Below are 13,264 nucleotides of genomic sequence, written 5' to 3'. Positions count from 1 at the left end.
TGTTTGTGTGTTTTTGTTTGGTTTTTTAGTTTTTATTTTGTTTTGTTTTCAAAATAAAAATAAAAAGGAAAAATCAGAAAAATACAAAAACAGTGTGTGTTTGTGTACATTGGTACTTGTGTACCTTGGATGGCCATTGAAACAAAATTTTGTAAACTTTGTATTTTTTGTAGCTTAGATGAGTATCTCTATGCACAACTAAGCAAGTGAGTTTTGTGGCTCGTATTTGTGATGAGTAAGATTAAGTAATCTCTTGTACTTAACACTCGTATCACTCTTTTTGACAAGAAGGACTAGAAAATCCTAAGAGAAAGGCATAAATAACCATTTCACCATTGTCACCTGCCAATCATATCTCAAATCGTCATAACATGTATACTTTTATGCAATCTTGCAATATTTTTCATACACAACACGCAATATTATTTGCAAGGTTTTACATATGTTAATGCATACTCACTAAATTGTCTTGACTTGTTTTTGAAATATAAAATTGGTTAGACTTGTTTAGTGTGTGTGTGTTTTGGGATCTGTGTGCATAACATTTTTCTTGTTGAGAGATTTGTTTTTCACATGTTTTGCATCCTTCTATTATCTTGTCATCCATAGCATCTTGTTTCATTACATTCATGCATTTATATGGATTTCTTGTGTCCCCTTGATTATCCTTGATCTTTTTTTTATGTCTCTCGGGTGTAGCTTCATAGCTTCCTGTACCCTTTGTCAATCATGACAAAAAGGGGGAGAAATTGTGGAGAATATGTGGTTTCTTTTTAAGATTCTACATGTTAAAGGGAGAAATACATGCCTCTATAAGGGGGAGTTGTGTTTCATCTTGTTAGGGGGAGTGTTTACTTGTTGTTGTAGGAGCTTCTTTTAGCTTCTTCTTCTTGTACCTTGGGTCTTGTGACCATTATTGACATACATTGTACTTATCTTCTTTATATGATGATGTATGTCTTCTTTACCTATCTCTACATGTGTTGTTTCTTTTCTTTCTTTAGACACATGTTTCTTATTACTTGTATGCAATCTTTTATTTCTGTCTCACACTAAGATGCCTTGATGAGTTTTGTTTAAAGTATTTCAGAAATACAGGTTGTCAAAGTCTACTTGTCATAAACTCTCTTCTTGCAAAGTTTTTCAAGAGTTTGTGTTAGGATAGATTTTATTGTATTCAACAAGTGAATATGAGTTGAGTGATTTATGACTTCTCTCATATGTTCATTTGTTTGTTGTGGTTTTGTCACGGATTGCCAAAGGGGGAGATTGTTAGGACATATGTAATTCACTTGTTAGGAACATATGTCATTATTTTCGGGAGTAGTGACCTGAAAATCACCTGATGAGGTTTTTGCCGTTAGGTTTTCTCCATTCATAAACAAATCACCGTGTTATTTATTTTCTGTTACATAATTAGTTTATTGGTGATTTATTTGTACTACCACACATTTTCATGTTAATTTGGTTAATTAATAAATTTGGCTAATTAATCAATTAATTCATTACAAGGGGTCGATACTTTTTTGGCAACTTGGGATTAAAACTTGTTAATTCTATCAACCAGGCTCTAAATTTCCCAACACCTTCAAATCCACTAAGTCCACAAATCTTTCTTGAATGATTGTTGCCTTTATGTAGTACTCTTTGTATCTCTTAAAGTGTTGAGTAGATCTGAACTTGGAGTTTTCCATTTTCAGCCTTTTATCACCCTTCTTGGCAGTGGTTTCTTCTTGGTAGGAGTCATCTCCAAACATAGTAGAAAAGGCCACAAAAACAAAGCACAATAGATGGAAATTCAAACATTAGTAACAAGTTGGTATGACTGAAAAGAACATAGAACTATACCACCATTTCGTCCATATTCAGTTGAGATTTAGACATTGAAAGAGATAGCTCAAATCAGAAAAGGATAGAACAACCTATCACCAAAACTTATGCATAACACATTGTGACAGTGAGCACAATAATTCAAACAAGAACACTCTAAGGCACATTCCCAAGCACATACTTCAACAAGCAATAATCAACTGTATTGAAACAGTGTATACCACATTCATCCAGAAGAAGGCATATGTCTATGAGACATATCTTAATAAGTATGAGATGTTCAAACCAACACAGAGCAAACAATATCCTCAATGTAGAAACAATACACATGATATCAATAAACAATAGCAACTTTAAAAAAATAACCCAACCATTTAAGCTCAACCATTTTGAACCAAACATACTCACAAACAGAGTATATCACAGTAAACCCAAACAAATAGCATATGACAATGAGATATATTATGATGGGTATGAGATTTACTAAGCAACACAGATCAGTTTAAAAAGTTAAACAATGAAATTAAAATATGATAACAACCATATTTAGCATCCTAGAAACAAGATCAACGAAACCCAAACACCCAAACTCAACAAACATGAACCTAACCCACATCCGAAACTACAGATATCACAAATCAAAACCACAACTCACATTTTCAAGAAAATAAAGATCAAAACATGAAATATGTAGTGAGAAAGAGAAAGCCCATACCTTTTTCTTGAAGATTTGAAGTTGAAATGATGCAAAAAATGGAGGTTTTTCGAGAGTGACACAATGAGTTTAAGAGAGGTTTAAGTGAGGAAGATAATGAATAGTCACAAAATGTTTGAGGGAAAACTCAAAAAGGTTTTAAAAACTGACCTATTTACGCAAAACACGCGATTTTCGCAACTGGGTTAAGTTGCAAGCAAGTCGCCAAGGTAAGTCGCGAGGCTCTTTGAAACCAAAATTTTTGAAAAATTTCCTAAGTTTTTTTCGTGACTGGAAGTTCTACCAAAGAGAGAGTTGCGAGGTAAGTTGCAGAAATTTCTGTGTAACCCTCGCGACTAGACATTTTGCCTGCAAACAAGAAGCCAGACTGAGCCGCGAGATACATTAAAAATCCAAATTTTGAAAAATATTCTAAGTATTTATCGTGACTGGGACATTGACCCGCTAGTGAGTTGTGAAAAATCTCTGTGGAGGATTGTGACTGGGGCATGCGACTGGACCAACACACGACTGAGTTGCCAGAACAGGGCTACACTGTTTTTGAAGATTTTGTCAATTTTTTCAAAAACAAAATACTTTCCAAAAATAGTTAAAACATTTAAAAATCTTTTTGTATTCGATCAACAAAGATTGAGCATGTGAAAACACATTTAATCAAGTACAATAACACAAATGAATATAACATTCATTGAACATAGACTTGTGTAAAGTGTGTGGGTATAAAAAATGAGATTGTACTTAATCTAATGTGAATCTTTAATGATCAATTTAACCAAAACATACACAATTAGCACTAGATAATGTGATCCATCTCAATTATAGAAACTAGCTTTTTAACCCGCACTATGTGCGGGAACCTTTTATTTATATTTATTAGAAAGAAATTTTTTAATAATATTTAAATACACTTTTCCAACATACTAAACACCCAACACACATCTCCATTTACAAATCTAATTAGAAACACCATAGGTAGATACCAAAAACTAATTTAACCCAAATCTAATACAAAATACTCAAAAACAAAATTTATTTTAAACCAATACAATAATTAAAACCAAATCTAACTCATATATCTAAATCTAAAACAATTTGAAGATGCTGATTCAACATCAGCTAACTTTTTTTTTCTTTTGAATTCCAATGTGCCTCTGCATTGCTTTTTGTGTGGTTATGTGCTCAATGTTCATTTCATATCTCAGTTGTTCTTTTTGTTCTTGCTCCTTTCCAATCGACCAAATATCGTTTCCCCTTCTTATTTTCCACCTATCATGTCCCTTTTGTGGGGAATAAATATAGACCTTTGTAGATTCCGTTCAACCCCAACATTTATATATTGCACAAAGTAAATGTATCTTAGAAGCTTGATAAGAAACTATACAATTATAAGAAAAAAAAAATCATAAATGCATATAAATCACAAAGTTTGATCATAATCTACAGTAAACAGTACACCAAATTTTTTTTTTTTTTTCATTGCGTTATTGAAAGTGTATGGGTAGTTGTAATAGCAGGGCAGAATATGAAATTGCAAAAAGTGTACCCATATCTCCTTGCAATCAAAATCTATTGCAAGTTGGACTACAAATTTGGTTATACAAAACAAAGTAAGTTTTCTTAGCCTCCACCGGTATAGTCTCTGCTTTTTTGTACTAAAGGTTAGCATACTCCTTTCCTCTTCAAATACTGTTTTGTTGTTCAAAAGACAAACTGAAACTCCTCACCAATGCATTCTCTATTCAAATTAGAATCTTAAATCTTCAATTTTGAACTCAAAACTGGTAGTTCCCCTTGCATAATTTTCTAGGGTTGTTCTTTTACCCCTTTTAAAAAAATAGATGGGTTGACCCTCTTTCTTTGGATGCTTTGGTTTTAAATTATCCCTCTGTCTTCTTTAATTTTTGGTAACATTAGGGATTTTGTCCTTATCTATTGTGGTTAAAAGTCAAAATTTACAAAATTAGTTTCTTCAAATCGCTTCTTGTGTGTACTTCCCTGCTATGAGAGACTAAAAATAAATCTAACTTTAAGCAATTAGAACTTACATGACAATTTCCAATAGCAAATCTACTATTCCTAGGAACTCCAATGAATCACACCGAACTAAAACTTGCAAGACAATTTCAATTTTACAACCAAAAATGTTTAAATGGAAATAATGGCTACAGGTTTATGAAAGTCATTCACCAATACTAATGTCTGGAGCGAAGTTTCAATATTATAACCAACTAAAAATTTGTTTCTTCAAATCACTTCTTGTGTGTACTTCCTTGCTATGAGAAAAAAAGCTATCATGGTACCAAATGTCAAGAAAGCATGCAATACTAGATTATCATTAGCTTGCATCCACAATCAAGATATCATTATTAAAGTAAGTAATCGTGCAGATCATAAAAGTTGTATTCTATAACTGCATATATAAAATTTGAAAGTTCATGATATGAAGTAAAATTAGAAAGTCATATGAAAGAATTGTAGGTTGATGGTAAAGCAATAAACGAAACATAAGGATGGCCAATTTTTAAATTTTCTTGAATCAACCAAGTTAAAGTAAAGTAATCCATTTGTTTATTTAGAATGAATAGTGTTGCATATATGAGCCAAACAGTAACTTTTAATTTCAAGTAAATATAGGGATGCAATGTGTGTGTGATAGATATAGATACATACACATATACACACCCTAAGAGCATTCACATCAGTTGGCTAGATAATATCAAGTTATCATCAAAGAATAGCTACCTGCTCAGCCTATAAAATAAAATAAAAAAAGATATAGCGAAATCAATATGAGATTATTCAGCTCATTTTTATTCAAACATCAAGGCGTATAAAATTCATAAAATGTAATTACATACGCAAATCATCAAATCCCATATGCAGATAAAAGAAAAAAAAGAAAGGAGAAGATAAAAGAACAACACCACCACCCCAGAAAATTAGGGGGAAAAAAAAATTTCAAGGCTGCCATAGCAATAGAAATTTCACAAACTATAAACAAAAAATTAACCAAAAGATATTAAGATGATACAACTAAAAAGCTGTAATGCACTCGAAATCTCCTTCTCGTCAAACATAACTTCCTCTTTAATTGTCTTTTGAGTCAAAACTCAAGTTCTAGATTTCATTGCTCTCTCTTGGCCCTTCATTCAACGGACTGGCCACATCTATCGTTATATTAAGTCTTGCTGGTAAAACATGAACTCCTAGATAAAAGACTTCAAAGTCAATACTGAACATAGCCCATTTAAGTCTTCTAAATCTTTCATCGAATGTATGGATCATGTATGATCCAAGTGACAATATATATATATTTCAACAAAACAATAGTGACAACATATATCGTCGAGTAAATGTTCAGTCTTTTGAATCTTTCTGTTATCTTTTATTTTTTACTAAATAAATCATTCATCATCTACAACATATTTTTCACAATACTCTCTTTTTTTTTTCTTTTTTTTGTGTGTATAACAATTGAGTTATTACGTTATTACTTGTCAGAATAGTAGTAATTCCTAAATCAATAGAAAATGCAACTATTTAAAAAAAAAAAAAAATACTGTCAGCTTTGACTATAATTCAATCATAATTAATGTCAAACTTAAAAGGAATAAGAATTTTAGAAGTTAGGAGGTTAACTACTATTCAACAACATTGGCACCCTATGACCTGGTTTGCCTCTGTTTAATACTAAGAATGTGACATACACAATAAAAAACAAATGAATAAACAAAATAAGCAAAGCTAACAACAACATATCTAAAAACCCTGCCAATAAACTAAACCTAATAGCCTGAGCAGTACAAAAATCAATAGATTCCAAGTCTAATAGAACAATTTTTAATTAAATATCAAGAGGAAAAAAAAAAAAAGAATTCCAATAAATCAGAGCCATAGATCAAAAGAGAAATAATAGTAAAATTAAATACCAAGAAGAAAAAAAAACAAAGGCAAGAATAGGAGTGGGTGTGCTAAATACGTTAAAATCATGAAATTTGGTGTAAAAATAAAATTAATTCAGGTGTATTCTCTGAAGCTTGAGATCTGAGTTAGAATTTAAAAATTGAATTTTAATACTAAGATAAAAAATATAATGTGTGGTAATTCCTCTAAATTTTTTAACGTTAGATTACGTCATAAACAACCATCCAAACTCACCAAATGTCATCCAACAGGTACAAAGTATCAGACATGATAGAACATGATAAAATTGCAATGACAATACCAACTTCAATTCCATGTGAAGATGGCTTTCTAGCACCTATAGTGAAATATTTCAATTGAAGTTATTTCATCAAAACAGAGACAAAATTGTATCATAATTATATGATTTTGAAATTATGTAGACAAATAAAATTGATGCACCACGTCAAAAACCAACTAAAGCTTTTTAATTTCTTAAAGCTTTTCTAATCAATCTAATAAATCACAAAGTCAAGCAAAAAACAAAAGTTAGCATCTTGTTATATTTAATAATTTTCCTCACACTTTTAATAGCAATTGAAAGACTATAAATGCATACTTTTGGATTAGCATAGCAACCAAAAAGGCTTTACTTTTACACCAACAAAGAGAATGCCTTTATTATAAAGAAGCGTAGGACTTTTTTGCAAAACACTAAGGCATATTTGAAAATAAGAATTCAAATATTTAAAGGTTTCTCATTTTTTGTTTAGTTTAAAACATTTAAAACAATACATTTTGTCACATTTTAAACCACAATATTTGCAGAAACATATCTACAATTTCATAAAGGCCATAGATCACAAAAGTAATACATATAAAATTTCATAAACTTAAAAGAGTGGAAGTTATCCTTTGCATCAACACAGGTTGAACATTTCTTTTATGAACATTTCATGGCAAATCTATTATTGCATCGGCCACCCTCAAGTATATAAACTTCCGTCCGTTTGCTCCATGTGGCTTATTGTTTTGCCATTGTGCCATCCAGCATTAGCACCCCATAATTGTGAATAGGTTCTGCAACTATGAAAGTGAAACTCATCATGAATAAAAGATGACAATGGTGCATTCATTGTGCAAATCACTTTTATATTAGTATCTATATTTTTGCTTAAAGGATCAGACAATGATGTTTTCCCCAAAAATTTGTTATATATGAGAGTGACAATAAGAGATCCCGCAAAGAAAAGATGAACAACTACACTAAACTAAATTAAATACAGAGACAGTTCCAAAATTCAAAGAGAACAACTTCAAGAAACATACACTAAAAAATGACCCTTCTATTAATACAAATCTGATCACGAAAGAACATCACAAACATCAAATTTAATATTCAGTATTTAGTGTCTACATGAAAAACAAAAGTTTTATGAGGTAAAATGCTCATTAAAAGTTAAAACTATGTTTGCTAGAAAACATAAAAAATGAAATATTCATTTCCATGTGTGTACATTTATCTCTCTCAAAGTGAAAGGATCACAGGATTGTTTGAAAGAATTTATTCTTTCTCAAGACATACTACCAATAATGATGCAGAAAGAGACAATAGAGAATAAAGGAGAAAAAAGGGTAAATATTTGGCATTAGTATTACTACTCAAACTGATGAACATGGACATCTACCTATTTTAAAGCCTCAATTTTCAGTTCTCTACAGAAGTGAAATATATAAATAAATTAGTAAACATCTTTCCTATTAGTAAAGTATTTCCTTTTACCCATAAACAAAAAATAAATCAATAAACAAACTTTTCCCTAAATTAACTACATAGATTACAAATACTCATGAGTCACAGTGCTCTAGGCATAGCTTCTAAAATAGACAAAACCTCAACCACAAAATCTGGGTTGGTCCCATCTTGTAGTTTCTAAATTGTTCAAAATGATCTTTGAAATATCTCATTCTATCACCAACAAAGCCCATCAACAGAATTCCTCTACCAACCCAATTAATTAAAGAAAGCAGTACAAATTCTGTTTGCTTCAACGTTTTGGTCAAAATTAAATATTTTTTTAAAATGTAAAACTCATTGCTTGTCTTCAAAACTTAAATCTTTCAAAACTGATAAATCGCAGAGAGAAGTTTAAGGAAAAAAAAAAGGAACTGAAATTTCCCAAGAAAGACAGACTTACACAGAACATAACCCACATAGAAATCCAATCTACACAATCATATGTAGAAAAAACTCTCAAAAATAATCAGAAAATACCCAAAAAATCAAAGAAAAACTGACCTCCTTACATAGATAAGCAGAGTGTTTATGACATTGTAATTGGGTCATAGCAAAACAAATACTTGAGATTATATTATAATCTCATAGATTAGAGAGGCTTTTGACTAAATAGTTACAGTGTTGGAGAGGTTTGTAATCTTCAAGAATCATAAGAAATATAAGGAACAGAGGGGTTGCAAATTTAGGAATAGAAGGGAGAAAGGGTCTGATGTGGTGGTCGTGAAACCAAGAGATGAAGGTTTAACGTAAAAGAAGAGTCTGACGAAAGGGTAGCACATTTAGGGAAGGAAAACAATTTGGCTATTTGACCTTCACAGTTGTTGTGGACTTTTCCTGTCATAATAAGTGGAGATTACTTGCCTCCTGAGTAATTAGGTATGAGACATCCAAATGCAATCTCCTCAAGTTTCTTGGGCATCACCAAATTGACAAAGTGAATCAAATTACAATATGAACAATTCAATGTTACAGGGAAATAAACTTTACTTTGAACTTTAAAACTAAATCCACTTTTTTCTCCTTAATTAAACAAATATTGTATGACAATAAGATCCAAATCCAAATTTGTCTTTTGTGGTGACAAAATTCTGCAATTCACGTTTCCAATGCTTCTTCAACAAAAAAAAAAAAAAAAACCATTCATGGACAATTAAAATCAATGTGAGTTCCTGCATACAAATTCAGGCATAACTTCAATGTTATTTTTTGCTAATAAGTAATAACCCACAACCTCCTATTCTTCTTTTCTCTCTCTCTCTAGTTTAAGGTTTATGTGGTTTTGGCTCCAGAAAAAAAAGCTGAGACCAGTCCGGCTTGTTTCATTAGCTTTCTCATTAGGTTTTAAAAAAAATGTAAAATTGTGAACTAAAACTCAAAATTCCTTGGTTTGATATATATATATATATATATATATACATACATACAGTTGATGAATAGGAAAGCAAAATAAAAAGGGAAAGAAAACACAAAGCATTTTTAATATTTATTTTAAAATACCTAGAAAGCCAAAGTTTTGCAACTTGATTGACACTTCTTGAAGTTTCCTAAAACTACCCTAAAAGCTGTGGAAACTCATTTTCCACAAACCACTATATAAAGGAATCTCAAAGCACTATTCCAAAAAAACCAATCCAATGCAAGCCTAGCAAATAAAAAAATTCGGAAATCCTAGAGCACATCTGTCTATAATCTGATTTTTATCTTGTCTTCAAAACTTATCTGTCAATCTTGACTAATTTTGTAACTTCAAGTTCAAACCTCAAATATGCAATTCAATCTGATTTCCAAGTGAAGATCCTCATGGGGAAAATCTAATGGTTCTAAATCAAAACTTACCATTCTAAAAAGTATAAGGCCAATTGCACAAAAAAGCTTTGCATAAAGGAGTAATAGATTACTTTTGATTTGTCAAGAATAATGCTATAAGAAATTGTAAATGCATCCATATATCAATAATCCACTTTCTCATATGCTTTGACACCAAATGGTCTTATTTAACTTAATTTCACATCACTAACCCAATGCAAGTTCACCAAAGGCCACAAAATATGTATATGAAAATCAATAGTTTTAATACTTTTTTGTCAATAAAACTTGAGCAAAATTTTAAAAACCTACTAATATGAACTCACGCACAATAAACATAAATATTGTGGTAAACTTATATAATCTCTCAAATTAAACCCTCCAATATATAATTAAACCGCAGTCCAAATAACTATCAAACACCAACCATTTAATTTAGTCCTGCAACTTAAAGATCTGATTCCAGCTACTCTTTGCCCTCAAGATCCAATCTTTCAAAACCCAAATCACTTTTTAGACAAGTTCATACAATCACTTGAATCTTCATTACTTATAACCACTAAAACCCTGTCAGAGTTCTTTTCTTCTAATGTGAGCTAAAAAAACCACATGAGAAAGATTTTAGAGAAGGGGAAATTTCAAACAATAAAAAGTAGTCCCTTTCTCATAGTAGTAGTAATAATAATAATAATAATACACTATCAATACTTACTTTAGAATGATCAAGCTTGTGGATTGGGTAGAGATTTTCTTTAGTAGTCCACTTCTTTACCAAGTTACCATCATCTATCAAATATAGAGAGGTCAAGAAAAATTTAGCTGACTAACCACCAGGGAATGTTGAACCACTAAGCTGTCCTTAGCAATGGAATTGAACGTGTGGTGACCCACTATGCTTTAACGGATAATCAAAGCCATTCATCAACCAAAAAAAAAATAAAAAAATTTAATTTGGAATTTTTTTAATTAATGTTTCACTTTTTAATTGTGAACATGACAAATTTTTAGATCGGTGTTTTTTCCTATGTGTCACAACATCATTAATTGTAGGAAAGCGAAAAAAGAATTTCTATGTTTTTTCCTATGAATTCAAAATTCAGGGGAAAGCAAAAAAAGAAATACAAATCTAACAAAAAAAATGCCAAATAAAAATCAAATGTAACCTAAATACAAAAATCAATAAAACATAAATCAATTCAAATTTCAGGGGCAAACAAAAAAGTACAAATCTAACAAAAATCTTCCAAACAAAACAAAATCTAACCAATACAATAGTTGACAAAACATAACTCAAGAATTTGAAAAAAAAAAAGGGAAATTAGGGTAATAGGTGGCCAAACCTTAAATCTTGATTGAGTAATTCTTTTTGCAGAAGACCCAACGGTTTTATCTGGCACAAAAAAATAGTATTCTGCTATTGGAGAAAAAGATGGAAGAGAAACGAAAAATTTAATTGGGAAGATGGAATATAATTATATCAAAACACTAACACGTTTAGAATTTATTTATATATAAAAAAATAAAAAAATAAAAAATAAAATAAAAAAGAGCACTCCCACACTGCCACAATTCTACACTCCCACCCAAAAAATAGACTCCAATTCCCACGTTTAGACCTAAGAAAAGAAAAAGAGGAAAAAATAAAAATAAAAACCCAATCCCTAATTTAACTCCAATACCCCAAACTAAAGCATTCTTACCCAGATACCTTAATCAAAATCAAATTTAATCCAAACACCTAAATCGATATCAATCCGACCAAAATAATCAAATCTAAATAATAATTAATCCATAAATTTTAACAATGAAAAAAAAAATTTTACCTGTGGAGTTATAGGAGTCTGATGGTGGTGGAAGATCGGACTTTTGCGGGCATACGGCTTAGTGAACTCCCTCTCTCTATCCCAGTCTTTTTTCTTTTGATTTGTACCGAAACGATTATCCCTCTTACGAACTCTATCTCACGATTTGGGTTTGCGTATTAGAGAGTGGCAGCGTGAAGAAAAACGGATGATGGTGGCAGATTTACTCTCTCCCCAGTCCCCACTCCGTGCCTTTTACCGTTCTGCCTAGGCTTTTGATTTCATCGCCTCTCTCTTTCTTTGCTTCTGTCTCCGTGTACTCATCGCCTCTCTCTGTCTCTATCGTGGTGTACATTTTAAGTTTAACCGGTTAATTTTTTTTTTTTACTTATAATGTGAGGCTTTTAAACGGTGTTGTGGCGTTACCGACCAATATAATGCATCGCTTTTTTAAGTCATACGTGTCAGAATTTTAGACAGCCATTTTTCCTAACGTGGCAGCACGTGGTTAAACGCTTCTGCTATTATATATAGTATTAGATTAGATTAGATTAGATATGCATATGTGACCTCCCACAATACTTGATTACATAACTTGTGAAGCTTTTCATTTGGCTCCATATACATCATATCATTTGATTTTTTTGAATCAATACATCTCATTGTGAGATCGATGCCTGAAATGTTTGATATTTCAATTTGATGAGTTAGTCTTTGGCTTTCTAGGCATCATATATTTTATTTTACGTCGCTTTCCCTTTTTCCTAGTCAAATACTAGTATGTGCGACAGGCTTTTGCAGCTCAATATCTCTTTTCATTTGGAGATTTACATTTGGTGAGTTCTTTAAGCAAAAACAATAAAGTAAATGAGTTGGAAGATATATAGACATAAGTCTATGCATGTCTCAAAATCAACAATAAAGTAAATGACCTCCCACAATACTTGATTACATAACTTGTGAAGCTTTTCATTTGGCTCCATATACATCATATCATTTGATTTTTTTGAATCAATACATCTCATTGTGAGATCGATGCCTGAAATTTTTGATATTTCAATTTGATGAGTTAGTCTTTGGCTTTCTAGGCATCATACATTTTATTTTACGTCGCTTTCCCTTTTTCCTAGTCAAATACTAGTATGTGCGACAGGCTTTTGCAGCTCAATATCTCTTTTCATTTGGAGATTTACATTTGGTGAGCTCTTTAAGCAAAAACAATAAAGTAAATGAGTTGGAAGATATATAGACATAAGTCTATGCATGTCTCAAGATCAACAATACCATTGACTACTCATTCATGACAAGTTTGATGATCTATTTACAACAGTCACATAGATGTCAAGATTTCTCCCACAAAGATATGGAGTGCATAGGGAACAAGTTATGCTCTTAAATGCACAAGGCCAT

The 13,264-nt window shown here is 31.3% G+C and overlaps 1 long non-coding RNA gene across 1 annotated transcript; it reads right to left on the bottom strand.

Annotated features, from left to right (window-relative positions):
* Positions 1-7,311: 7,311 nt before the first annotated feature.
* On the bottom strand, positions 7,312-12,201 carry LOC115983889. The gene is made up of 3 exons (XR_004090286.1): positions 11,876-12,201; positions 10,765-10,838; positions 7,312-7,534 (listed from the first exon to the last, which is right to left on the bottom strand). It is a non-coding gene; the product is annotated as an uncharacterized LOC115983889 (long non-coding RNA).
* Positions 12,202-13,264: the final 1,063 nt, after the last annotated feature.

This window comes from Quercus lobata, chromosome 4 (assembly GCF_001633185.2).
Source record: "Quercus lobata isolate SW786 chromosome 4, ValleyOak3.0 Primary Assembly, whole genome shotgun sequence".
NCBI classification, from domain to species: Eukaryota; Viridiplantae; Streptophyta; class Magnoliopsida; order Fagales; family Fagaceae; genus Quercus; species Quercus lobata.
This window is presented reverse-complemented; position numbering and strand designations above follow the sequence as displayed.